This window comes from Pantherophis guttatus, chromosome 6, assembly GCF_059756535.1.
Source record: "Pantherophis guttatus breed Tessera chromosome 6, ASM5975653v1, whole genome shotgun sequence".
Classification (NCBI taxonomy): Eukaryota; Metazoa; Chordata; class Lepidosauria; order Squamata; family Colubridae; genus Pantherophis; species Pantherophis guttatus.
Genome location: NC_142068.1, coordinates 66,817,274 through 66,843,243, shown reverse-complemented (window position 1 = coordinate 66,843,243; position 25,970 = coordinate 66,817,274). Strand labels below are relative to the sequence as shown.

At 37.0% G+C, this 25,970-nt stretch overlaps 1 protein-coding gene and 1 long non-coding RNA gene across 4 annotated transcripts in view; one reads left to right on the top strand and one right to left on the bottom strand.

Moving 5' to 3' along the window:
* ADGRA1 (adhesion G protein-coupled receptor A1) overlaps positions 1 to 25,970 on the bottom strand; it is a 397,321-nt gene that overhangs the window by 155,819 nt on the left and 215,532 nt on the right. The window lies entirely within an intron of this gene.
* LOC117676758 (uncharacterized) overlaps positions 1 to 25,970 on the top strand; it is an 82,527-nt gene that overhangs the window by 4,656 nt on the left and 51,901 nt on the right. For both annotated transcript variants that reach the window (XR_015728350.1, XR_004594504.3), the window contains one exon: positions 2,186 to 2,233. This is a non-coding gene — a long non-coding RNA (uncharacterized LOC117676758). The remainder of the gene's footprint in view (positions 1 to 2,185; positions 2,234 to 25,970) is intronic.

Below are 25,970 nucleotides of genomic sequence, written 5' to 3'. Positions count from 1 at the left end.
GTAGTAGATGTACCTTATTAATTCAATCAACATAAATTAGCTATGAAATGGTTTTTGCAATAGCTAATACACTGATTTTACTCTCATTTATTTTAAAACAATAATAAATGCTTCATGAAAAATATTTCCTTGTCTTTTCTGCCTAAAAATAAATCTACAATCTACATTTATGTAGGATCAGTGGCATTCATACCCATCAAGCTTTTTCCCCCCTTCTCAAACCTGAATAGTTCATGGATAAATATAAAAACTACATATTTTGAAAAATCAAATTTCTTGGCAGAAATCTATTAATCTGTCTCTTGCTTTATTTCATAAACTGGAGCTGTTACTTTCCTCTATTATTCTAAGCGCTAATTTATTTTCAACTTTAGCATTCCAGTCTCTTAGAATTAACATGTCACTTTTTATTGTGGGTTGAGTTGAGAACATTGAAATGTAATTATTCAACTTCTCTTTCCTCCGAATCTGTGATTGGAGCATTCGCTTGGATCATTTTGGCTTGCGTAGGACTCAAATAGAGATAATTCTATCTTTTGAGGGATACTAACTTTGATACTCTTTTGTTAGTAATGATGGCTACTTTGTTTTTTCTGCGTTTTTGATTGCCTGGAGAAGCAGAGCTGAGGCTCCTTTGATGTGAAGTGACCCATGCCAGACCATTTCGGTTCACTGATTCCCAGTTCAGTCTTGAAATTTCTGCTGTGACAACATCATGTTTGACTTGGTTCATAGTTCTGACATTCCATATAACAATGGTATACATATTTTTACAGTATCAAATGATCTTTTATCTTTGGGCATGTCAGTCATTAGACATCCTTTTGGCTTCATTCCAGCCACATGATAAACAGTCGTATTAATCATTCATGCCCTCTGCTCTTCCCCAGTAACTCTATGAATACCATTTCCTTTAAGAGTCATCTTCCAGTGTCACATAGACACTGTCCTTGTTATGAATTTCCATTTGATTTTCTTGGCTGAAAACTGGAGTAGGTTGCTATTCCTTTTCCAGTGGATAACATTTAGTCTGGTTCTACATCTATGATATGCCTGTTACAGGTGAGCTCTAAAAGGTAATGATCCATGAAAAAAAGGTTGGGCCATTGAAAAGCATATCTAAATCAGCATAAAACATATAGGATAAAACTGTTTGCATTGCAGAATATCTCCATTGATAGTGTAAGTCTATGACATTGATATTCATAAGGAATAAGGCCAGCTGAAGGGCTATAGGTGCATCCATCATTTATAAAAGATACAGACTTTTCAATTGATTTTAGTTTTAAATAGATGGAATGCCAATATATAGTTCACTAATTAAAAATCAGCAATGAGCTAGCCTTTCGGCAAGCGTTAGACATATTTGATGGAGAGTCTCCCACCTACTGATGAAAAACAAGCTTGATTCCTAATACATATACAAATGATCATTGACTATTATTTTAATGCCTGAAAATAATAAAGGACATAGAGACATCATTTGGGGATCTTATAGCTACAGATCTCATCTTCCCAGGGGGAGGATAGATTTCAACCAAAGTAAAAACCCTATAAACTTAAGAGTAACATCTACAAAAATAGTAGAAATAAATTCCAAGACCTACATAGAATTGTCCTGACAGGTTTTAGTGAAGCGGGTGTAGGATTAAAATTCAGAGATGTTTGTACATAAAATATTGGAATAAAGGATGGTTTTCCAATGAAGGTTCTATTTCTTAAACCCATTAATTAGGGACATTAATAAGAGAGATGAATTATTTAATTAATGTTATCCTATCAATTTCTATTCAGAAGAAATGTATACTAAGTTCATTGGAACTTTGTCCCAAGTAAGCAGGACAGAATTATAGCCTCAAATCTATAATAGGCTTGAAATGTTATTTGATTTTAAAAAGTTATTATACAATAACAGCACATTTATTTAGCCAAAATGGGGGAAAGAATGTGAGATATTGTATATAAAACAAGAGGGAAAGTGTCCTCTCATCGATAATCCAGGACACGCCTCTAGTTGCTAAGCAACTGCTCCTCAGAGAAACATTCAAAAAATCTACACCTGAGAAAAGTTGTTTAGTTGTTGCTTTTGTGTAGATGCTTAGTACAATACTCTGGAAATATTTGAAACAAAAAGCCTTCCAAAGGAAGGGTAACTAACCTCCTGGTTGTTCTTCTTATTCTACAGCTAGGTCTCATGCAAAATACTCATAAACTGCCAGTAAGATTTGCAAGGGTAAGTATAACACTACTTATTCAACCTATGTTGAAGCCAGATGTATTCAAACATCCAGCTACAACTGTAAAAATTCAGATTTCCCCGAAGATTTCTTACTCAGTAAAAGAGAAATCTGTTGTTGTTTTTATATTGTGTTCCAAAAGCTTCTAAAAAATGTTGGATGTTTGTTTGTTTTTAACCTTACTGAAGTGAGGCTTCTCTGTGTATGTTTTGGAGCTGCATGTATGTCTACTGTTACATATCTAAATAGCAAGTGAAGCCAGGGATGTAGGCTTCACTCAGGTCTAGGTTTAGCTGGACATTTGCATGCCCACCACTGATTGGTGGATTCAAACGGGGCCCGCAACTGATTGGTGGATTCAAACGGAGGAAAATGTAAAGCGTTATCAGTGGCTGAATTGGTGGGACTGCTCCCTTTAAAAGGGAGTGCTGCCAGCTAAGCCTTTGCAGAAGTCACTTACTTAAATAAAGAGCTGAAGTTACTGTCCGTCCTCCTGCTTCTTCATTGCCTCCCACGATCTAATATCTACCACTTTGTAGCTTTGTAGCTTACTTGGCTACATTGGTTGCATAATCTTAACAAAGCCTCCCAAAGTTTCTGGGATTTAATTAGAAATCAGTAGTCTGGGGACCAATAGAGGCAGAGTTATAAAATTAGAGGCATATTTTTTCTGTCACATATACATATTTTTTGGTCATGTTGTTATAACATTAGTAAAGAACTATGACCCTTCTTGAATGTTATTTAAATGTTCTACATTTATACATAAAAGAGAACCTAATTTGTTTTCTATCAGATTGCAAGAGAATGACCACAAAATACAAAGGAAATCTTGTCACAGTCCTGTTATTAACTTTATCTATGGACAAATCTTTTAACCTCTCCATCTAAGATTTCCTCCCCAAGGATAGTTATGGGCTTCCTCAAAAACCCTGATTCTATTTAGGATGCAATTGATTTTCTCTCTTAAGTAATTTTTTCCCAGTTGCACCAGATTTAGTGTGTGTGTGTGTGTGTGTGTGAAATAATTCTATTACAAAATAGGAATAAAAATGAGTAGCCCTTACTTCTGAGTTGTGGAAGACAGAAGATGGTAGTGAAACTATGCAAGCTGCTTTACTTATCTTTACCTTATCAGTTTCCCTGGTACACTTTGCTGATAGCGAAATGCCACCAAATAAGTAGATCATGTAGAGTTAGAAGCAAATTGGCATGCTCGTTACTAACAAAGAGTGATTAGTTCACATAAAAAAAAGTTAATGAGGAATTTGTATTAAAGGCATTTATAGAGATGTGACTCTATCCTACCGTATTTCATTGTGAAACAGAGTATTAAATTAGTGAGATAATTTTTAATGAGAGAACTGTGGATGTCTCTAATCACCAACACTTCCTTTAAAATAATTGGATGATTTAAAGGTTAAAAGATTAAAGTTATTTCACCTTGAAGATACTTCAGGCTGTTTAGTAAAAAGCTACTCTACAATCATAATACATAGTAAATGGCTTATTCTTTCTTCCAATGATAAAAAATTATTTTTATCCCTGGCCCCTCTCTGCCACCTTCCTCCAGAAACTCAAGCAAAGTTTTTTAAAAAAACTTTTCAACTGCCATGATCATTAGAATAAGATACTGTGGCATAGCTAATTTTCCAGAAAAAAAACGATTAACTGCACAACAGTTTCATTTACTAGGGCAACTATTAGGGGACTTCTGTTTGTTTGTTTATTTGTTTGTTTGTGTATGTATTAATCACATTTATATGGTCATCCCTTTCATAAGAAGTGACTCTGTGTGGCATACAATTAATAAAATAAATACATAAAAACAATCATTATAAATATATAAGTTATTATTTTAAAGAATTAAATATTATCCATGAGGTAATGCTAAGATTAATAAATACTTTTAAGTAGATATCAAGCTAGTTATAGCTGTCATCACATGAGCCTTGCTGAGTGCCTAATATGAAGAGGCTACTAAAAACATCCCTGTTTGTCAAAAAACAGTGCTGATAAATACGTGGAGCAATCCTACAGCATCTCTGGACCCCTCCATAATTGGATAACTGTGTTCCTGTCAAACAGATAAGTGGTCAAAATAGGGAGCACCCTATCAAATCCTGCACCTGTTAATAGCGGTGTCCCCCAAGGCAGCGTTCTAGGACCAACACTCTTCATACTATACATAAATGACCTTTGTTATCATATTATAAGTAACTGTGTTCTCTTCGCCGATGATGTTAAACTATTTAATACTACCAACAATGCTGCTATTCTTCAAAAAGACCTTAACTTTGTGTCAGAATGGTCAAAAAATTGGCAACTCCAAATCTCAACCAACAAACGCTCTCACATTGGCAAAAAGAATCAGAACACAAAATACAAGCTAAGTGGACATGACCTTGTAGATGACCCTCACTCTGTCAAGGACTTTGGAGTACTTATATCAAATGATCTAAGTGCCAAAGCCCACTGTAACATCATCGCCAAAAAGACATTAAGGGTTGTAAACCTAATCTTGCATAGCTTCTTCTCCGGTAATATTACACTACTAACCAGAGCATACAAAACATTTGCTAGACCAATTCTCGAATACAGCTCATGTGTCTGGAACCTGCACTGCATATCGGACATTAATACAATTGAGCGCTTCCAGAAATTTTTCACAAGAAGAGTCCTCCACTCCTCTGCTCGCAACAAAATACCTTATGACTTATGAAATATCACCAGACTTGAAATTCTGGGTTTAGAAAATTTAGAACTACCCCGCCTTCGGTATGAGCTAAACATAGCTCATAAAATCATCTACTACAATGTCCTACCTGTCAATGATTACTTCAGCTTCAACCACAACAATACACGAGCATACAATAGATACAAACTTAAAGTGAACCGCTCCAAACTCGATTGCAGAAAATATGACTTCAGTAACAGAATTGTTAATGCCTGGAATGCACTACCAGAATCTGTGGTCTCATCCCAAAACCCCCAAAACTTTAACCTAAGACTGTCTACTATTGACCTCACCCTGTTCCTAAGAGGTGTGTAAGGGGCGTCCATAAGAGCACCAGAGTGCCTACCATCCCTGTCCTAATGTTCCCTTTAATTGTATTCATTTTATGTATTCAATTCATGCTTATACTTATATATATTATCTAATATGTACTTGACAAAATAAAAAAATAAAATAAAAATTTTATACTTATGATTTTAATTGTAAGCTGCAGAGTCACTTTGAGAGTGAGATGGTGACATATAAATTTAATAAATAAATATAAGCTTACAGAGCTTCTCAGTTACATTTACATTCTTGTTGCACAATCTTATTTATTTTTTTATAAAATTTATTGGCTGCCATTTTTACAGTCATAAAAATATATCTACGAATAGACATTAAAACATAAATTAATGAATTAATCTTCCTGGCTCATTCTTCAAAATTTCATGCGGTTTGGGGGCTTCTGATAATAGTCAGCTTCCTTTTCTAATATTTTCAAATAATCTTGCTCACAAGATTATTCCCACAAAAAACATTAAAATGAATATAGGAGCCAACATACATATTAACTAAATATGGGTAAAAAGAAAGGGATTTTGCTATGAAAGCCTATCTGCCATCCAGATATCACAGATCTTATGTGAATATATATGTACATGTTTCTTCAGTTTCACCTGGAAGCAAAGAATGCAGAATGTGCATTTTTCTGGTCTCCTTAGCCTGCTATGGGAACAGATTTTATGTTTGTGTCTACAAACAACACAAACCTGGAAAATGAAAATACCAGCCAAGCTTGCATATTTCTGTTCAGAAGCAACCTGATCCTCAATCATCTTTTCTTCCACTGTAAAAAGCTTCACTATGATTAAACACCTTGTGTTTTAAATTACCTTTCTATTCCTGATAAATCAGGATGCAGTTTACTTTATCACATAGTCTATCTATCTTGCATGTACAGCTTTTTTAAATCAGAAGTCTAGTACAATTTCAAGAATCATGCATGCATTGGAGTGAACCACAGACTTTCTATTCTTTACTAAGATACAAAAGAACAGACAGCAAAACATACTGAGTTATAGTCCATTGCTTTTCTATTCCTATAAAAAGGGAGAAAAGAAAAAAATTACAGGCACAAAATACTATAATCTACCATTACTAGAAAATCTTTTATTGATTCCTCAGTAAAGAGAATCCATAAATTATGCATAAATGAATTCAGATTTCAAACTGTGATTAATACTGTGTCTGATGGTGTATCTCATATTTATTCTTTTTATAAGAGTTTAAGAGTTTTAAGAGTTTATTAGATTTCTATACCGCCCTTCTCCCGAAGGACTCAGGGCGGTGTACAGCCATATTAAAACACATAGATTTATAAAATTTAAAACCAATTAAAATCGAATATAAAAATTTGGCCACGAATTAAAACATACATACATTTTAAAAATTCATACTAGGCCAGCCCAGCTTACTGAAACAGAAGGGTCTTAAGGGCGTGGTGAAAAGTAAGCAGGTCAGGGATAAGACGAAGCTCTAGGGGAAGCTCATTCCAGAGGGCTGGTGCCCCCACAGAGAAGGCTCTCCCCCTGGGTGTCGCCAGTCAGCATTGTTTGGCCGATGGCACCCTGAGGAGTCCCTCTCTTTGGGAGCGTATTGGCCGGTAGGAGGTTGTTGCTGGCAGAAGGTGGTCTCGTATATACCCCAGTCCTAAGCCATGGAGTGCTTTAAAGGTGGTAACCAACACCTTGAATCGCACCCGGTAGACCACCGGGAGCCAGTGCAGCTCACGCAGGAGGGGTGTTATGTGGGTGCACCGAGTCACACCCATAACCACCCGCATGGCCGCATTCTGGACCAGTTGGAGCCTCCGAGTGCTCTTCAAGGGGAGCCCCATGTAGAGAGCATTGCAGTAGTCCAGACGGGAAGTGACGAGGGCATGAGTGACCGTGCGCAGGGCATCCTGGTCCAGAAAGGGATACAACTGGTGCATCAGGCGAACCTGATAAAAAGCTCCCTGGCCACGGCCGTCATGTGATCTTCCAAAGACAGCTGAGTATCGTCAGCATACTGGTGGAATCTCACCCTGAAACCACGGATGATCTCGCCCAGCAGCTTCACATAAATGTTGAACAGAAGGGGCGAGAGGACTGACCCTTGTGGCACCCCACATACAAGGCGCCTTGTGGTCGACCTCTGCCCCCCTGCCAACACAAACTGCACACGGTCAGAGAGGAAGGAGGAGAACCACCGCAACACGGTGCCCCCCACTCCCAACCCCTCCAATCGTCGCAGCATGATACCATGGTATCAAAAGCTGCTGAGAGATCTAATAGGACCAGGACAGAGGAACAACCCCTGTCCTGAGCCCTCCAGAGATCATCAACCAATGCGACCAATGCCATTTCCGTGCTGTGCCCTGGCCTGAAGCCCGACTGGAACAGATCTAGATAATTGGCTTCATCCAGGTACTGGGGAAGTTGTCGCGCCACCACACTCTTAACAACCTTCGCCACAAAGCGAAGGTTGGAGACTGGGCGATAATTCGCTAATACAGCCGGGTCCAGGGAGGGCTTCTTGAGGAGGGGCCTCACCACCGCCTCTTTCAAAGAGGGGGAGGAAGTAACCCTCGCTCAAAGAAGCGTTAATAATCCCCTGGAGCCAGCCTCGTGTAACCTCCCGGGAGGCCAGCACCAACCAGGAGGGACATGGATCCAATAAACATGTGGCAGCGCTAAGCCTCTCCAGAGTCCTGTCCATGTCCTCAGGAGTCACAAGGTCAAACCCCTCCCAGAGAACATTCTCAAGACCCCCCTCCGTCATCCCATCCAGATCTACCCAATCAGAGTCCAGACCTTCCCGAATCTGAGTGACTTTGTCATGCAGGAATTGCACAAAATCCTCAGCCCTGCCCTGCAAGGGGTCGTCCCTTGCTCCCAGATGAAGGAGGGAGCGGGTCACCCTTAACAGGGTTGCTGGGCGGTTCTCTGCAGACCCGATAAGAGCAGAAAAATAATTAAATCTTGCCGCTTTTATCGCCAGTAGGTATATCTTAATATGAGACCTCACCAGTGTTCGGTCAGATTCGGAGCGACTGGCCCTCCAATCACTCTCCAGGTGTCTTTTCTGGCGCTTCATCTCTCTCAGCTCCTCGGAAAACCAGGGAGCCAATTGAGATCGGCACCGGGTTAGAGGCCGCAAAGGCACGACGCGGTCCAAAGCTCCAGCTGCCGCCCTATCCCAGGTGGCCACCAGTTCTTCAGTCCCACCGTGAGCCAGAGCCTCAGGGAACGGCTCAAGCTTCATCAGGAACCTATCCGGGTCCGTCAGGGGTCTGGGATGGAACCACCTAGTCAGTTCCGTCTCCCTGCGGCGAGGTGTAGCAGTTCGAAAGTCCATGCGAAGGAGGGAGTGATCAGACCATGACAAGGGCTCGATGACTAAATCCCCTATTCCCAGATCACTCTGCCACTGACCAGAGACAAAAATCAAGTCGAGTGTGTGTCCCCCATGTGAGTAGGGCCTTGAACTAACTGGGTCAGGTCCAAGGCCGTCATGGAAGCCAAGAACTCCCAAGCCGCCATAGACGTTTCACCAACAGATGGCAGGTTGAAATCCCCCATAACCATGAGCCTGGGGGTATCAACCACCACCCCGGCTATCACGTCAGGCAGCTTGGGCAGGGCCGCTGCCACACAGCAAGGAGCCAAGTACGTGATCAGCAGGCCCATCTGCACCCCACGACCCCATTCACAAGGAGGGACTCACATCCAGCTATCTGAGGTACATTGGCCTCCCTTAGACATAGACTTTCTTTAATAATAACCGCCACCACCACCCCGCCCCTACCCTGAGCCCTCGTCTGATGGAATGCCTGGAAACCTGGTGGGCACATTTCAACAAGGGGCACCCCCCCTTCCGGCCCCAGCCAGGTCTCCGTAATACCCACCACATCTGCTCCTCCCTCCTGAAATAAGATCATAAATGAGGGGGGTCTTATTTATCACGGACCTGGTGTCACACAACATCAGCCGATAGCTCAGCCCTTGAGGATTATGTGTTACCTGGGGAACAAGAAAAGCATTGGGGACCGGAGTGCGCAGTCACTTGAAGATAACGAGTGTGCACTCCTATAACATGATATGGCCCCTCTGCTTATAAGAATAAGTCTTAAGATTCTATTTTCTGATCGATTATGTAGTTGATTGATTAGGCATCAAGAAGTCAGTATACCGACTCTTAGCAACCACGCAAACAAATTTTCTCCAGGACAAACTGTCCCTAACCTGGTCCTTTAGGTCTTCCAACAGTGCACCCATAACTGCTGTCATTGTGTCTATCCATCTGGTGGGTGATTGTCCTCTTTTATTTTCTTTTATTTTCCTTTTGCCTTTTGCTTTATAATCCTTGCCTTATAATCCGTGATTCAAAATTGTATTTGATATTATTATTTTTTTGTATTTGCATTTTTCCTTTGCAACAATTTTACTTAAAAATGCAATAAAGATGTATTTTTTCTTTGTTCTAATTACAAGTAAACAATTTGATTAAATTGCTTACATCAAATTAATGCGCTCTTTTGAAAAGTTTAATATAGTGATGAGGTCTCTTTAATTTCCTTTTTACCTCAGTACTTGTTGAGTTTTAATGTCTTGTCAGTTAAGTAATGGAAAGGCCAAGGGGCATTGTTTTGAGGCTTTGCATAGGTCATCAGTTGGTCAGAATTTGACTCTGCCTATAATATTGGTTGAATTTGTATGATCCATTTGTTGCTTTCTGGTTATCTTTAGTATTCTCAGGAGAAACACCCCCCGTCCCCTGAGAAAAGGGAAAAAAATGCTCTTTTTATCCTGCTTCTTCAAAGTCTAATTTTCACTTCCATATATCGTCATGGGGAAAACTACTCCCTGCACGATTTTGATCTTCGTAGGATAGACAAATCCCAGCATTTTGAGTATCATTTCCAAGGCCTTAATTGCTACTCTATCAAGGCAAATCTGCAAAATATTTTTTTGATTTCTAGTTCATTCATTTTTCATAACTAATCTTAAAAGGGGAAAGCTATCCATCACTTCAGTATCTTCATTGTCAATTATTGGACTTGTTGAAAATAGTTTGGTCTTTATATTCAATTTTAGTGACATTTTTCATTGCACTCCTTGACTTTCATTACTACAACTTATAAATCATTTGCATTTTCAGGTATTAGAATAGTATCATCAGCATAGTAAAAATTATTGTTGTTTTTTTGTCCCTTGTATAGTATGGCTATGGAAATCATTTCATGAATCACTTTGCTCAAATCTGCTTCAGCAAAGCTGCCACGCCAATATCTAGATATGTTCTGATCTCCGGACATGGTCAAAATAGTTGTGCCAAGCCTTTTAGCAATGGCTGCTTCACATAGCAGCGAGGTGCTTCCGAAGTGTATTATGTAGCAGATTAGAGTTAAGTAGTTCCCGTTACTGTTGATTCCACTCCAGGGACATCAAGTTTACACATTTGTGTTAAATCAGTCTGTAATCCTGCTATTTGCTTATCTCAAAATACCTTCTATATTTTGTAATGGATTAATTAATTCGCCAACTAAAAGGGATGTTTGGCAGAAAACAAATAACTGGATAACATAAGTGAAAATTGCATTATAGTAAGTGCCCTCAAAATTCATATTTCACATCTCTGTTTTGTACAGAGTCTTGGTGGTGGGCAGCTATAAGGAAAGATAAGTATTGCCAAGGAAAAATACATTGGATTCCTAGAAAAGATAAATATTCCGAAGTGAAAAGTAAGTGTGCATTTGACATAGAATGAAACATATACATATACATATACTTATACATACACATACGCATACACACACACACACACACACACACACACACACACACACTATATATGTGTGTGTGTGTGTGTGTGTGTGTGTGTGTGTGTGTGTGTGTGATGTAAGTATAAGGAGATTGACATTAAAATATACAGATTGTTACTGAAAGAAGTTTGATTCTTTCATAATCTTGTTAATGCTATTCACAGTAGTTAGTCTGAATAATCAGAAGTTTTGCACTAAGGATCTTGGAAAAGTAAAGTTACTCATCTTTACATTCAGCAAAGCAGAATAAAAATCCTTTGAGAAACCTTGCAGAAAAAACATCTCTATGAAAAACGATGGTGAGGGCATGTGTCAAAATGAAACATTAAAGACTTCTTCTAGGTACGTGTACATGAGTTAAACCACCAGATGTTCTTTGCTGTTTCAGCTGAAGCTGCACACAGCAGTATTCCTTGTTAAAAGATATCAACTTCGTTTTCGGTTAGCTTGATATCAGTTTGGTAAACTTAACATCAGCCCTGTAAACCTAAAGAACAAAGACTCTGACAAATACATTAGTAACTGGCTTCTCTTTTAAGTTACTGAAATAATATAAAAGAGATAAAATGTCTACAATATTCTCCCTATTTCCCCAAAGCCCTGAAAAGATTTTTGAAATAAAGCAAGGCATTCAAGCATATAGTTTCAAAGAAAGGTAAGAAAAGTTCTGTAGTCCTTAAGGTGAAAATTTGGGAGAAGAAAAGGAAACATTGTGACAGAACACAATGTGACAGAACAAGTGATAGGACTTATATATCTGTATCTATCTATAAATATATAAACGCAACAGCCTCAGCGAAGACTTCAAATGAACTTTAAGTATTGGGAGGGATGAAGTTGAGAAAGAAGAAGAACATTATTTTCCTTTCAGGTACACAAAAGAACTTGCAACATCCTGATCAAGTTGTTGAAAATGCAGGGCAGTTTTTCATATACTGTATGAGAATGTATATCCTGGTAGAAACCTTATTGTCATCTAGACATCCTACTGGATTTGTCGAAGAAGAAATAGATATTTTATTTTTTTTTATTTTATTTCCAATTTATATACCGCCCTTCTCCCTGAGGACTCAGGGCGGTGTACAGCCAGAATTAAGAACATGAAATACAAATATTAAAAAACAATTAAAATATATATAAATTTGGCCCCAAAATTAAAAATCACAAACCAATTAAAACATTTAAAAATTTCTTCTTATGCCAGCCCGGCTTGCTGGAAAAAATGGGTTTTAAGGGCACGGCGGAAGGCACTGAGGTCTTGGATTCTCCTTATCTCTGGGGGCAGCTGATTCCAGAGGATAGGTGCCCCCACAGAGAAGGCCCTCCCCCTGGGGGTCACCAGCCTACATTGTTTGGCTGATGGCACCCTGAGGAGGCCCTCTCTGTGGGAGCGCACGGGTCGATGGGAGGTCGTCGGTAGCAGCAGGCGGTCTCGAAAATAGCTAGGCCCTATGCCATGGAGCGTTTTAAAGGTGATGATCAGATATGATGTTGTGGGCCCCAACTGAAGAAAGAACTGTATTTAGAAAATATCGTCTGAATTTATTCTTAAAGTGTTTTATGCCCCAGGTATTCAGAAACAACTAAGATTGACTGAAATATCATAATCACATAATGAACACAACAGTCAGCTTATGTTAGTCTGAAGGGACAAATGTCCAGCTACACTTTTAATTGCCTGATCCATTAGGGCAAGTCCTTTCTCAGTTTCTTTCTGTGATTGTTAAGTGACTACAGGCTCCTGCCTTTCTTGTATGTTCGTTTCCTAGGCAGTAAGTCTTTTGCCCTTTTCTTAAGCTCGCCCATGAATTCCATTACATAAAAATAGATAAGAAAGAAAAAAATAGCAAAGGAAAAAGAAAAGAAACATATTAAAAACATTATTTTCCACCTTCATCAAAAGTATAAACAATTTTAGTAAATCATCACGTCTTCTTCTTCCCATATTCCATCTCTTATTGATAAACAAATTCACAAAACCTTGTCATTTCAGTGCTGGCGCCCATTTAGTGTTACCAGACATAACAAAATATCCATTTTAACCTTGATCAAGTAAACCAATTTTACAATTCTTCCTGTCACTTCTCACAATCTTCATCTTTAGTTCCTTCAAATAGTATCATGGAATTATTATTTATTTCTTTTCATTTTTCTTTATTATTCTTCAAGACTTTAACAAGCTCCTTTTGTAAATTCAATATAAAAAAATATTCCATGTCAGCCTCTTGGTTTGTTGTTTGTATATCCTTTTAAATCATTAAGACATCTTCAGGTTTCTTTTACATGTCCGGTATAACTTTTTTTCCCCTATGTCATTCTTGCAGCCTGTCTTTTTTTTTTTTTTTTTTTAAATCTACTTTCAACTCGGTCTCAATCTGCTGCAGTGTCTCCTGAACAGAGAAACAGCAGCCATATCTTTGATGGTTATATTCCATCTGGACTACTGACCATCTGTTACACATGGTGTATCTGTAAACAGTGGTCCCAAACTGCAAAAAGTAAATATAGATTGCTCTTGGATTGGATACTAGGAACATTTCTGATTATAAACTAGAATCTACTACATTGGTCCAGTGCAAGTTGCTAGATATTAATTACCTGGTTTACGGTTGAAACTGAGTGACTAGCCTGAAATCTGGAGGGCAGCACAAATCTCCAGGACTGATTGCATCTAGATATTTTGGTTGGTAAAATGGGGAAGTGGGGTTTGCAGAGAGGGGTTTTTTTTTTTTGGTGTATTTATTCATTAACAGTTTGGTTTCTTCGTGTGGCATTCAGTGTCACCTACCTTTCATATAAATACAATATATTTGTTAAAGGAAGAAAATGTTTTCATGTCAACAATGGAATCTCCAATTAACACAATTTATAGACAGTGGATTGGAAATATATTCACATCAGTGGTGGGTTGCCGCCAGTTCGCACTGGTTCTATAGAACCGGTAGTAAAACCGGAGGGAGGCCCTGCCCACCGACCCCAACGTCACCAAAACGCTTCTGCACATGCGCAGAAGAGCGCGCACATGCGAGCAAAGCGAGCGTGCATGCACAGCCCCATTGCAAACCGGTAGTAAAGATAAGTAGAACGCACCCGATTCACATAAGATCTTAGAGAGCTGCTAACACAATAGAGATGCCATTTATAAATATTAAAAAAAAATATGGTCTCCATGAGAACTAGTTTGGTCTAGCGGTTAAGGAATCAGGCTAGAAACTGGCAGACCATGAATTTTACTCCTGTCTTAGGCACAAAGCCAGCTGGGTGACCTTGGGCCGTTCACTTTTTCTCAGCCTTAGGAAGGAGGCAAATCACTTCGGAAAAACCTTGACAAAAGAACTGCAGGAACTTGCCCAGGCAGTCTCGAAAAGGGAAAAAATATGGGCTGTGTACCTCTGTGTGTGTTTCTCTGTACTTTAAAAAAGTAACTCTGGCATTTGAAAAAAATGAAGATAATTAAGTACAAAATTAGTATCAGAAATCCTTTGGTTTACCTCATATGTTAGGCTTCTGAAAGAAGGAGAACAAATATTTGAAAGTACAGATAAATTAGTCATACTAGATGGGGTGGAATACATCTCTCTCTCACATCTTGATGCTTATGCATACAAGATAGCTACTTTGATCTAATTTAAAAAAACTAATTGAAACTACTACAAGTGCAGAGTTTTCTTTTTTTCATCAAATGATGCAGCTAAAAGTATTAAACATGACATTTTGAAATTATATATGGCAAGAGCTAAATGAATGTAAATGCCACTAAAATCAATGGGACTTCTTCGGGTTATACATCTGTTACAATTCATATTTTACATGACTCTTAAGGTGAAGAAAATCTTTAGTACATTTGATATGATAGGTAGGAATTTAGCACCCATCCCTCTTCTAGGAAAATGAGATATCTTAGGAAATATTAAAAGGGCAGAATATTTCCACTAAAAGGGAGCAGAAGCTCAGCCCCCTCCCCCCACCTTTGTCAATGGGCCATTAAGGCCTAGGCCAGTCTATTCTACATAACAAAGATCTACCTCCTTCAGGGAGAGCCATAGTAGGAATCGCCCAAAGCCCTTTCATTACATCATCACCCAGCAAGGCTCAACCAAGCCTGGGACACAGAAAAGCTACAAAGTTATCCCTGCATAGCCCCATGGGAGTCTGACAACCAATCAGAATACAAGCTCAATTTCAAAGCCCAACAGAGGGTATAAATCTCTCTCTCTCTCACCCATGAGCCTTTTTGCCCAGGACCTCAAACCATGTGATCCTGTACACCATTAAACCATCTTTTCAAGCAGTCTCCATGCAGTGTCTTTCTCCCCACTTGGAACTGAACCCAGATGGACATTTCTTCCAACAGATTATAAAAATGATAATTGTTCCCAATTTTAGACTCAATCCTAGTATCATATGAACTATAGTTGTACATATTTTGTTGGTTTTGAATGGTCGAAAGAGAGTTATTAATATGTTAACACTATAAAGTATATACTATATGCATATATAATCTATATTTTATATATCTATCATTAAATATAATATATACTCATGCATACATGTACCCACATCTGGTACAGATTCTTAACATTTAGAATCTGCCGTTTTAGAGCAGCATTTTTATATATTGTTAACATGGGCAATTATTTTTTGTGTCACTGGAAGTTCTCTCTACCACACTATAACTCAGGATAAAATTTTTATTGTTGAAAAGAGGTTGTATTTTGTAGTGGCTCATAATATACATGTCAAAGCACAAAATTTATTTGGTCCATTTTCTACAAAAGAAGAAACATTTATTCTAAGTGGAAATATTCCAGAAACTGTATATGTATATGTATTCTCTTCCAAAATGTTACATTTTAAATGCAGGAAACAATATATACATACTTTTTCTCCAACAAAAAATGAAAATTCTAAATTATTTATTCATTTTTTTATTTGGTTCAAGAATTAATAGTTTAAAATTACACATTTGCTAGCATTTAGCTTTATTGAATTCAATCTTTCCCCCTCTGAGGTAAATATCTAAGAAGTATATATTCCTTTAGAAGGGAATGAGACACAAATAACCAGATTCAAATTAAACCATGCTTAGAGTAGTTATTTTCTAAATTAAGGAGGTCTAAATTAGCCTGGATTACATTAATATTGATCAAATTCACTGGATTTAGGCAAACAGACTCTTGAATGAATTTTGAATTGTACTTGTTATATGCAAAATAGGAATAGCAATTCTTGGGCCTTTTAACACTCTTAAGAGTGTTAAGAGTGTTTTTTGGCAATGGCAAACACATTGCGAATTTAAAAACTGAACTCTATTAATTTGGTCTGTTGGCTACTTATTTTATTTATCACAATTGATTAAATAATTGTTTAATCTGTTATGGTGTTCAATAAAAACATTTTTATCAGCTAAAGCAAACTTTTTGATTAATTGATCAGAAATTCATCATTTATTACAGAATACGTTACCTAAAAATTATGCTCAACCTACAAAGCATACATGATAGAAGAAAAGGTAAAATAGCATTCTAAGATTCCTGTCTTGAACAGGAATCTGCTACTATAATACTGCCAACTTGTTAAAACTGTGTTTACATATCTCAATGAAAGCTCTTATTGTTAAAAGTCCAGCTGCAATGAACTTTCTTGTAATTTAAACCATTATTTCTTATCCTTGATCAGGATAACAATTCTGTCCCACCTTTTACACAAAGCCTTACTGTATATACTTGAGACCAGCAATCATATTTCCCACATTTTTTTTCTTTCTAAATATAAGCAACATTTCCAATCTCCACCAGATGTTTTATCATCTTGGTTGCTCAGTTTATTATCATGCCCTTCCTCAAATATGATGCCCAGATCTGGAAAGACTATTTTAGGCATCCTGTAGTCTGACTAGTGCAAAAAAGCGAAATTAAACAGTTACCTTGACTGAGGTAGAAAAAACATTTCAATGTTTGATTGAAAATTTGGGAAATGGAAAATACAGATGAGCTTATGCATCCTTTCTTGCCTATAGAAGAAGGATGTTTTTAAGCGTTGTGGCTGCCTACCATCAATGTTCCATGAGTGATGGAGAAGGAAAATGGGTGACTGGAACACCCTTCACCCATCAATGATTCATAGCACCTGAGCTATGCCACCAAAGAGAACCAGAAAATATACAAACCCAGGAGGAATTTTTAGGAAGTAATATTTTCTATCAAAGGAATGCACCCACCATTTTAGGACTGCTTTAATTGATTGACAAATGAACTGACTCACCTAAGTAAGTTGAGTAATAGTGCTTTAATCAAATAATATCCCTAAATAAAAACTGGCTTCAAATAGAGATGAAGAGAATTTAATAAATAATCTGAATGCTATATTTACCAAATGTCAGCTGTGTTGCTTTTATTGATAATACAGGCTGCTTCTTTTTTTCTCCTAATAGTCCTTTTAGAAAAGGTATAAATTCAGCTTTATATGTAAAATCACCACTTTTTATGCTTTAAGGAAAGAAAAATGATGTATTATGAATTACCAGTAGATTAAGTAATATATAACCTTTCTTCCTGTGGGTATAAACACAGTAGAAATACCAAGATAACACCAGGAGGCTATGAAACCCATTTCAAAATGTCAGCTTTTTTCTTATTAAAAATAATGTTTGAAAATTTCAAGACAATATCTAGTATCTTCTGTGCTCAGCAGAAATTTTGATAAACCAACATGTCAGCTATACGGTTTTGGGTGTGTGTGTGTGTCAAACTGAGCAACTCTAGCAAGCTGGCAAAAATACATGAATGTGTCATAAATAAGAATTGTTTGTTAACGGCTTATATGACGAAAATATAGCAGCCTTTATACTCTATGTAAACAAAGGAAGGAAGGCATGTAGAATATAGTTCTAGAACCATTTCTAACCTCTTTACGAACAGGGGCTCAAGAAGCCATATCTATTTTCTTCTGGATAATGGAATAATGTATTGTACCTTTATGTGTTTGTGCTTCCCCTTGCATTGTGTCTATGTTGGTGTGAATGTGTGTACTGGGAAAGGTGTGTGGGGTTCACTTCAGGTCATGACTGGGAAAGCAGTTTAGAAGGGAAATTTGGTAGTATTTTGAGTCACTGTATAACATTTCCTATAGGACAAATGGAGGATTTTTTAATGCGTATTTTTTCTTTGCAGTCCTCAAACTGGATTGATTCAGTCCATTTTTCAACTTTGTCACCTTCTCCTCCCACATCAAATTTGGAATAGTTTAGTTTTGTTTTCAGATGTTCAGTTCCTGCTGAGGAACAGTCTGGAGGCCCTATAATTCCTATTCAACATTTCATTGCACTGAAAAGAATCAAAACAATGGTAACCACTATGAAAATGGTAGGAAAGTCTGAATGCTTGAATTATTCCCAACTGACTCAATCTCAAACTTATAGTATAACATTTCTGAAATATATGACAGCTTGGAAAAGTTCCATCCTTTCTATTGTGTACTTCTTCCAGAGAACAGATGCAGATTTTGTGAGAAGTATACAGATATGTATCATAGACAACATGATATTATTATCAGAAGACATTACTGTTATTGTATTATTATATTATTTTCTGTAGAGGTAGTTGATAGGAATTAATATGTTGGAAAGATATACAAGAAAGGCAATTATGATCTTCCATTTCATCTTTTTAAAAAGGATAAATATTTGCTACTTGAGATTGAATCGTGTGACTGAATACATCATTAATAATAACATGAATGTATCATTTAAAATAAGGTCACTGCACTTTGCACTTCTGCAATATTGTCCCAGTTAATACTTCCATTCCTGGACAAATCACTACAATCCTAGGAAATAAAGGATGCTATTGTGATGCTATTTGCAACTGGCAAATAATTATAAATACCATATATCTCGTATTTATATTTGGTTCAACAATCTTTTCCCAGTTCAAACATATATTTTTAAAGAGGCTAGATCACTTATTGTGTTAATTTGAAACAACCATTCACAAAACAAATATGTGGTATTTATAATTATTTTCAAGTTGTCTTCAGGAGCTAGTGAGGGAGAATAAAATAGCTAAAGTAGATGATATTAGACAATCATCACAGAAAAAGCCAGAGAGCTGTAGCTGGTGTAATCAAGAGATCTACTCCATAGCAGAAATTTATTACACATACAGCCCTATGGTCATAGTAAATGTTTGCATATCAGGAGAAAATTAACATGTTTAAAATAGATATTGTAAATCTAGGACTGCAGAAGACATAAGAATTAAGAGCATAAGATTGCCCTTCTTATGAGACCCACTGGCATTGAGATTATAGTTTAACCAACCCTTAAATATCTCAAATAATGGAAGAAGGGTTAGAAGAGAGAAAACAGAATCCAATTTGGAGAGGAGGTAAAGAACTAGATCAAACACTTATAAAAGAGGAGGGAGAGACACAGAAAGAATAAAGGATGGACATTTGAAATCAGCAGGATGGAGAGCTCTAAGTATATCCTCATAAGTTAATAAGAGATAAAGGAAGAAGTCATAAAATGCAAAGAATACTGGAGCAATGATTGGCAGCTTGTTCAGTATGGAAAATGAGAAGAAAAAAGCTTCACTTATGAGGGAATTGTTCACTGGCTTTGGCAGGGAGTGATATTTGCAAGGGAATGAGGAAACCTGGTTTTGTTTAACATGTACTGAGGTTCAGAAATATATTGCACCTTTAAAGGATACTATTCATTCATTCGTTTGTTCATTTGTTCGTTTACTGAATTCTAAACAACTCTGTGTATCTTACAACAAATTTAAAAATCGAGATAAAAACATCAAATCTCAAAACCCACACTTATAGCAAGCAAGGACAATCATCCATTCCTTTAAAACAACTCTCCAGTGTCTCTCAGAGTTAGATTCACTCAACCGCCTGGCTTTATGCCTATGAGAACAACTAGGCCTCTGCCTTTTAACAGCCCAATATAATTGGGCCCATCCAAATTTTGGGAAATAAGCTGTTCCAAAGGTCAGATGCCATAATAGAGGAGACATTTTTCCTGGGTCCCATCAAATGAAAATTTAATAGAAGCAGCCAGGAGCATATCAACTCATACACCACTGAGTACCAAATAATGATAATGCAGTTGCTGCCACTCCACTGCACCATCCAAATCTCTGGGCATCTCAACTGCCCAGTCCCAGAATTGTGAAAGAATTATTGCTAACTCTGATCAAACTTTCTTATGGAACATGGGAGCCTTTTATTTCCACTGAGTTCAAGTGGAGTGCATCAATTACACCAGTGGTTCTCAACCTGTGGTCCGTAGACCCCTGGAGGGCTGTGATGTCATCGCAGGGGATACACAAAGACATGGAGAATGTTATGACTTAAATCTTGAGTTAAGTCTTGGTGATCTGTGGTCATGGTCCATGGCCACAAAAGGTATTTAAAGGGGGGTCCATGGTGAAGAAAAGGTTGAGAATCACTAAATCAAACAACTGTATTAATGTGCCATTACTTTACTATTCATGTATTTTTATGCAATTTCTTAATGATATAAATAAAAGTTCACACTTATATTTCCCAAAGAGGGGTCTTTAGAAGCCTTTTGCCAGTGGAAAGTTTAGCAGCAGACTTTGCCAAAAGAGGCTGAGAAAATAAAAGATGGAAATTTGTTAGAGATGAAACAGAGCATTCTGCAGAGGAATTATTCCCCCTTTTACTACCATACTAAACACGAAATCTTGGACATTTATCATTAAGTATCAAAACAGCAAATTTATCAGGGCAGCTTACTCTTGAACAAAACTAGAGGATTTATAAATCTTTCTGCATGTTTCCATTTTCTGCAACTCAACCAATGTAGAAATGAATTTCCAAGATCGACAAGAGCCAGCTGAGTTAAAACCTTGAATTTTTATTACATCTTTTAAAGCAAGAGGAATTAAGCAATTACCTTTTCAGTCACATTTTAACCTTTACTAATATTTTAGTCCATCTTTATAACCTCAGGTTTTACTGGCTTTAAATTAATGATCTGCGACACCTCTCTCTCTCTGTGTCTCTGCCTCTGCCTCACCCTCCCTCCCCCGCCCCCCCGTGTGTGTGTACAATGACAGGAAAGACAATATATATCAGCTGTTTGGGCTTATATGTACTTTTATGAGAAACCCTGATTAAGAACATATTGGACTAAATAGCCACAATTTTTTGAAATAATTATTCAAGCACCCGACTATACTTAGCTTATTTTATTGCATGTATTTATTTATATTTATTTATATTTATTTTACTGCATCATTTGAATGTGCTTTTTGTGTATTTGTTCTCTTGTTATATAGTAGTAATTTCATCCGGACTTTTGAAATAGGCTTTATTTTCATCAGTTGTCAATACCTGATTATTTTACAACAGGCTGTCCAATTGGGATGGGCATGAGAGCTATGGACCCTCTTGTACCCTGAATGAGAGTTTTGAGATGAGCAATCATATTTAATGATCCTAGAAGATATGAATCAAAATCTTTTTTTCTCCTGTTTTAATGACAGTGGTGGAATAGTCATGTGAGCAATTGCTCCCAGGCATCTGCTATAGGAACCTAAAACTATTTGCAGTGAATGAAAGGTAGAATACTTAATCAGCATTAAGATAAATGTAAATTGAAATGGGTTCTGTTTCTATGTAGATTGTGTATCTCTGTTCTTCCATGTATCTGCAGTTAAGCTATTATAGAAACTAACTATCAATTTTCTCATGACCTCCTTGGTAGGATAGCAAACCTGGAAGAAGGCTGTGGAAATGAGATGAATGGATATAGATTGAATTGAATTGAATTGAATTGAATTGAATTGAATAACAGAGTTGGAAGGGACCTTGGTGGTATTCTAGTCTAACCCCCTGCTTAAGCAGGAAACCCTACACCACTTCAGACAAATGGTTATCCAACATCTTCTTAAAAACGTCCAGTGTTGGAGCATTTACAACTTCTTGAGGCAAGTTGTTTCACTGATTAATTGTTCTCACCGTCAGGAAATTTCTCCTTAGTTCTAGATTGCTTCTCTCCTTGATTAGTTTCCACCCATTGCTTCTTGTCCTGCCCTCAGGTGCTTTGGAGAATAGGTTGACTCCCTCTTCTTTGTGGCAGCCCCAGAGATATTGGAACACTGAAGTATGTAACAAATGATGAAATGTCCTGGGTAAGAATATTGAGTTTCCATAGTATATAGGACTAGGGCTAGGCCAATCCCATAAGGAAGCCTGATGGTGTCAGTGGTACTATAGGAACTTCTTGTTTACATCAGTGACACATACAATTGTATTATGGAATGTGAGAAGGTGGCCAGAATATAACATGTGAGCCAGATGATATTTAAAGAGTGGCAGGACTGAGTGAGATGACAGTTAGAATCAAAATTGTACACTACCATTTGGGGATTTGCACGAGGAATCTTTTTTAGCCAAATGGAAAGCAGGTTTAGAAGAACTCAGCATCTGTCCATGGAGTGATCAGGGCACAGCCAAATTCAATGGCACATATTCCGGTAGAGAGAAGCTCCCAGAGGATGTGCTTCAGCCCAAATATGAAAGCTCAGAAGACTAATCCTCTGGTCCCGTTGACTGTCCCAAATTGGATCCTGCAACATTATCCTGAGACACATAGATTTGCCTTCATTCAAGGGCATATAATCAACTAAGCAAAATTCTTCAACACTAGGTTTCTTTTTCTTTTTACTTTATGGATTCTTGATGCAAATTCCATTTAATCAGTGATTTTCCCCAAGTGTTTACAAACATTTTTCTGATCCTTAATTTGATAAGAGCCATTATGTCTCACCAAAACCCAGCAAGGCAAGATCAGTATTAAGATAAATTAAAGAGGGCTCTGTTCCCTATGTAAATGGTGAATCTCTGTATTCTTCCACATGTCTATTTTAACTAAGCGACTAGGCATCGTGCAGGTACTATGTTATATGTATACATGCACACAAATATTTTCTTTAAGTCTTTTTGGTTCTCAATTAGTGATCCAAACTCCTCATTCAAGGAGAGTCAAAGTCATGTTTATTGGACTCACTACAGTTCACATTAATTACGCCCATCAATGAAAGTGTTACAACTAAAATCCCATTTAATTAGGTTTGTTCTACTGTAATGAAGTGTTTAATAAGGCTTGGGTGCATCAGGTTAACTCTGACACTTATTACTACATTGACATATTTTGTATATAAATAGTCAATTGTTATGAAACAATATGGGAAATTTCTCTCTCTCTCTCTCTCCCTCTCTCTCTCTCTTTCTCTCCCAATTCGCCCAATAGCATCATAGTTGAATTTTCACCTTCTGTCAACATTATGGTATACAAACCAGTCAGGAGTGTTATCCCTCTATTGTTTGTGGTGAAAACAGAGGGATTCTTTTATTATCTAAGCTCAGTACTTTTATTACAATATCTCAAGTCCTGAATAAGTGTTCATTATGGACTCTTCCTTCCAGGCTCAGTTGCAAATAATTTTTAAAATGCATCATGATCACTCTGAATACTTGGGATGAAATATATGACAGAAAGAGTAGCTCAATCTAAATTCCTACTAAAAGCTGCCATATTAAATTTAATTATATTATTCTGGAAAAGTAAATAAAAATGGTATTACTTACAATGTCAACAATAATGGCAAAATACATCAATCATAGTAAAAATTATAGTTGGCTTTCCTTTGTAATAAAAAAATGTAATTCTACACTGAACTGGCAGAAAGGAGACAGCAAACAAGTATTTATATAATTTATATTTATATAGATGTTTCTTATACAAAAGGTCAGTTCATTTTTTTTTCATAAAATACTTTCTTCAACTGAATATTTGCACACTTATGAACTTTATTAAATACATCATTAGGTTTTTGAGAGTTAATATAGTGTTCTGGCTAAGATACCAAATAATAAATCATAAAATACTGGTTTAAATACTAACTTTGACAAGAATTCACTCTGTACCTATCTCTTTATTTTAAGGAATACTGATCCATTCTATAGAACCCAAGAATGCTTCAGACATTGCTATTTTTACCTCTTATTGTTGGAGGTGACTATATAAATTGCTGCTGAGACACTGATTTCATAATAGCTCTGAAGATATGATTTTTTAATTAATATTATTTCTATGCTTGCATTGAATAAATGTTAGAAATTTCACGATGTGATGAATCCAAATGCAGCTGTTCCTGTTTAATATTAACATATGTTTAATACGTATGAATAATTATATGAACATAGCACTATTATCATAAGGGTACCAAGCTTTCCATCAACTATTAGAAGATAAATTAATATTCAGCCCATGCCACTAACAGAATGCCATTAATTATGCCAAGACAGAGGTGACAGAGATAATAGGTGTCTCTGAGAAGGTCATATAGAAGGCTTTACATTCAACTTGATTTAAGGAACTGACTGTGTAGCACTCTGCAAGCATTATTTGGAAATATTATGCTATCTTTTTTAGTTCTCCTAGCAAAAAAAAGCCCAACTGCTCATTTGATAACCCAAACTGAATTAATCTGTAAAAACATTGTTTACAGAACTACCGCATTCTTGCATTAGACTGTTATTTTCCCTTCTCTGAGCGTCCTACAGAATTTCTTTTTATACTGCATTTTGTCATGGAACAGAGACTATGTGAAATGAGAAAGGATAGAAGTTAGTGGGTTCATAGGAACCTGTGAATGCCTCTGCGCCATTGGCAGTAGAGACATACAAAGACTGGGGACTAAACTGTATGATGAACGGTTAATGGAACTAGTACTTCCAGCCTAAGAGAAGGACCAGAGGTGATATGATAGCTGTTTCCTAGTACTTGAAGGGCAGTACTGGGAGAGTATTGAACAGAGAAGAGAGAGTCAACTTATTCTCCAAAGAACCTGAGGGCAGGAGAAGAAGCAACATGTAGAAGCTTGTTAAACAAGGCTGGAACTAAGTAGAACTTTCCTGACAATGAGAGCAATTAACCAATGGAACAGTTTGCCTTCTGGAGTTGTGGGGGTGTTCCATACCTAGAGGTTTTTAAGAAAAGATTGGACACCCATTTACATTGGATGGTATAAGGACTCCTGCCTTGGGCAGGGAGTTGGACTAGAAGACCTCCAAGGTCTTGGATTGTTATATGATTCTAGGTGGAAAGAAAAAAGTTAGTTGACAGCTTCATTGCAAGGCAAGGAAATTTCTGCACTTTTGCAAAGAAACTGTAGTTAAGGCAAAGCTTTATGAACTATGAGGTCATAGCATTGCATTACTGAACTCTTGATGTACCAGTGGGCAGTAGTTACTGAATACTAATGTGACTTGAAAATCTTCAAGATTACCTAAATCAATAAGAAACCACTAATAAAAAGCATAAGGCTCCTCAGCCAAGATATATATTAGTAAAATACAACTTTGCTATGTTCTTTACTGGATGTATGCCAGTAGTTTCATGCCATTTCTCTCATTAACAGCTACTAGAAAAGAGAACATGTATATTTTAACCTTATCCAACAGACTCACTTTGTAAATCTTTATATTTCTAAAAAGCTTCACCACTTTTAATCCCATTAAGTATTGTCCCACAAATAGATTTCCTATCTTTTTCTGTCTTCTTCCATAAATATCTTGAGCAATTCCTCTTTGTACCTTTTCAGAAACATTTTTCTTGGTTCCACACATTTCTTTTGTAAATCCAGAGTAAGAAGGCTTTCCAAAATACTCTTCTAATTTATTTTTTGTATGTCTGCTTTGATTATTAAGACAACAATTGGTTTCATTAGCAAATCCCTTTCGGCATTGTTTTCCATATCATTCTTCTATTCTGACATTTTTTAAATCCATTTTTGGAACCACATCTTTTTCCGTATTACTTTTA